This window comes from Triticum dicoccoides, chromosome 1A (assembly GCF_002162155.2).
Source record: "Triticum dicoccoides isolate Atlit2015 ecotype Zavitan chromosome 1A, WEW_v2.0, whole genome shotgun sequence".
In the NCBI taxonomy this organism is placed as follows: Eukaryota; Viridiplantae; Streptophyta; class Magnoliopsida; order Poales; family Poaceae; genus Triticum; species Triticum dicoccoides.
In genome coordinates this window covers 327,620,380-327,624,342 of record NC_041380.1, presented here as the reverse complement: position 1 = coordinate 327,624,342, position 3,963 = coordinate 327,620,380, and positions in this window count along the sequence as shown.

Genomic DNA, 3,963 nt, shown 5'->3' with positions numbered 1-3,963 from the left:
GGCTGCCCCTTGGCCACCTCTCCTCTTCCACCAATTGGGCCCATGAGGCCCAATAACCTCCGGGGGGTCCGGTAACCCCCCGGTACTCCGGTATATATCCGATAACCCCCGGAACCATTCTGGTGTCCGAATATAGTCGCCCAATATATCAATCTTCATGTCTCGACCATTTTGAGACTCCTCATTATGTCCGTGATCACATCCGGGACTCCGAACAATCTTCGGTACATCAAAACATATAAACTCATAATATAACTGTCATTGAAACTTTAAGCGTGGGGACCCTACGGGTTCGAGAACTATGTAGACATGACCGAGACACGTCTCCGGTCAATAACCAATAGCAGAACCTGGATGCTCATATTGGCTCCCACATATTCTACCAAGATCTTTATCGGTCAAATCGCATAATAACATACGTTGTTCCATTTGTCATCGGTATGTTACTTGCCCGAGATTCGACCGTCGGTATCTCCATACCTAGTTCAATCTCATTACCGGCAAGTCTCTTTACTCGTTTCGTAATACATCATCCCACAACTAACTCATTAGTTGCAACACTTGCAAGGCTTAAGTGATGTGCATTACCGAGTGGGCCCAGAGATTCCTCTCTGACTATCGGAGTGACAAATCCTAATCTCGAAATACGCCAACCCAACAAGTACCTTTGGAGACACATGTAGAGCACCTTTATAATCACCCAGTTACGTTGTGATGTTTGGTAGCACACAAAGTGTTCCTCGGTAAACGGGAGTTGCATAATCTCATAGTCATAGGAACATGTATAAGTTATGAAGAAAGCAATAGCAACAAACTAAATGATCAAGTGCTAAGCTAACGGAATGGGTCAAGTCAATCACATCATTCTCCTGATGATGTGACCCTGTTAATCAAATGACAATTCTTTGTCTATGGTCAGGAAACATAATCATCTTTGATCAACGAGCTAGTCAAGTAGAGGCATACTAGTGACATTCTTTTTGTCTATGTATTCACACATGTATCATGTTTCCGGTTAATACAATTCTAGCATGAATAATAAACATTTATCATGATATAAGGAAATAAATAATAACTTTATTATTTCCTCTAGGGCATATTTCCTTCAGCTATATCGTTGCTTGTGGTTGAACTTGAAAGACAATTTATCCATATGCATCCTTGCATATAGAGGATCTTTCTAGAATTTTCTAATATTGAGCATTCTTCTGTTAAGCGAGCAGCTACCATCTTTTTAGCTCATGAGTTCAGATTTATAATAAAAGAGGCCAATGAAATTTTTGCGCATTATAGGGTGGATGCCGGCTGTCCTCCCATAGAAGCAATCATTTTTTATCAAGAGGACATAATGTGCTTACGATCTTTAGATCATGTTGCTTTTAACGAAAACCTTTGAAAGAAGGTTCCTACCGATGTTCTTGTTGACAGGATTTCTGAACTTAACGATAATTTTGCCATCCAAAATAATGGGTTGGATTTTCCCCTTGAACAAAGGCTCATGACCTTTTGCCAAAAGAATGCTTATAATGATGAATTGGTTGTGCAATATGAGGGGCCAAAGGAGGAACCAATACCTCCCGAGCATGATCTTGGGGACTTTTGTCCCATTGAATTTAGCCCTTTTGATTACTTTTGCTTGCCACAAAGAAAGCTTGCTACTGAACGTAGGGAGTATGAGATGAGTTTTCGCGATTTACCTTATCATTATCATAGCAATACCTAGATCTATTCTTGTTTTTATGCCTAGCTAGGGGCGTTAAACGATAGCGCTTGTTGGGAGGCAACCCAATTTTACTTTTGTTTCTTGATTTTTGGTTTTGTTTAGTAATAAATAATTCATCTAGCTTCTGTTTAGATGTGATTTTATGCTTTTAATTAGTGTTTGTGCCAAGTAGAACCTTTGGAAAGACTTGGGGAGAGTTTTTGCGATCTTGCTGTAAAAAACAGAAACTTCAGCGCTCACGAGATTTGCTGCCATTTTTTACTGGAGAGTGCGATTAGGTTGATTCTTTCACGTCCACCAATTATTTCAGAATTTTTGGGGTTACACAAGTATTCGAAACCTACATATTACTACAGACTGTTCTGTTTTTTGACAGATTCTGTTTTTCGTGTGTTGTTTGCATATTTTGATGAATCTATGGCTAGTATCGGGGGGTATGAACCATAGAGAATTTGGAATACAATAGGTTTAACACCAATATAAGTAAAGAATGAGTTCATTACAGTACCTTAAGTGGTGGTTTGTTTTCTTATACTAATGGAGCTCATGAGATTTTCTGTTGAGTTTTGTGTTGTGAAGTTTTCAAGTTTTGGGTAAAGATTTGATGGATTATGGAATAAGGAATGACAAGAGCCTAAGCTTGGGGATTCCCAAGGCACCCCAAGGTAAAATTCAAGGACAACCAAAAGTCTAAGCTTGGGGATGCCCCGGAAGTCATCCCCTCTTTCGTGTTTGTCCATCGGTAACTTTACTTGATGCTATATTTTTATTCACCGCATGTTATGTGTTTTGCTTGGAGCGTCTTGTATGATTTGAGTATTTGCCTTTTAGTTTACCATGATCATCCTTGCTATACACATCTTTTGGAGAGACACACATGAATTGGAATCTATTAGAATACTCTTTGTGCTTTACTTATATCTTTTGAGCTAGACAATTTTGCTCTAGTGCTTCACCTATATCTTTTTAGAGCATGGTGGTGGTTTTATTTCATAGAAATTATTGATCTATGATGCTTCACTTATATCATTTTGAGAGTCCTCTAGAACAGCATGGTAATTTTCTTTAGCAATAAAATTAGTCCTAATATGATAGGCATCCAAGATGGCTATAATAAAAACTATCACAAAAAGTGCATTGAATACTATGAGAAGTTTGATACTTGATGATTGTTTTGAGATATGAAGATGGTGATATTAGAGTCATGCTAGTTGAGTAGTTGCGAATTTGAGAAATATTTGTGTTAAAGTTTGTGATTCCCATAGCATGCATGTATGGTGAACCGTTATGTGATAAAGTCGGAGCATGATTTATTTATTGATTGTCTTCCTTATGAGTGACGGTCGGGGACGAGCGATGGTCTTTTCCTACAAATCTATCCCCTAGAAGCTGATATGTCTCCAACGTATCTATAATTTTTGATTGCTCCATGCTATATTATCTACTGTTTTGGACATTATTGGGCTTTATTATCCACTTTTATATTATTTTTGGGACTAACCTATTAACCGGAGGCCCAACCCAGAATTGTTGTTTTTTTGCCTGTTTTAGGGTTTTGAAGAAAAGGAATATCAAACGGAGTCCAAACGAAATGAAACCTTCGGGAACGTGATTTTCTCATCGAATACAACTCAGGAGACTTGGACCCTACATCAAGACACGTAACAGGAGGACACGAGGTAGGGGCACGCCTACCCCCCAGGCGCGCCCTCCACCCTCGTGGGCCCCCTGTTGCTCCACCGACGTACTTCTTCCTCCTATATATACCCACGTACCCCCCGAACGATCAGATAGCCAAAACCCTAATTCCACCGCCGCAACTTTCTGTATCCACGAGATCCCAACTTGGGGCCTGTTCTAGAGCTCCGCCGGAGGGGGCATCGATCACGGAGGGCTTCTACATCAACACCATAGCTCTTCCGATGAAGTGTGAGTAGTTTACCTCGGACCTACGGGTCCATAGTTAGTAGCTAGGTGGCTCCTTCTCTCTTTTTGGATCTCAATACAATGTTCTCCCCCTCTCTTGTGGAGAACTATTCGATGTAATCTTCTTTTTGCGGCGTGTTTGTTGAGACCGATGAATTGTGGGTTTATGATCAAGTCTATCTATGAATAATATTTGAATCTTCTCTGAATTCTTTTATGTATGATTGGATATCTTTGCAAGTCTCTTCGAATTATCAGTTTGGTTTGGCCTACTAGATTGATCTTTCTTGCAATGGGAGAAGTGTTTAGCTTTG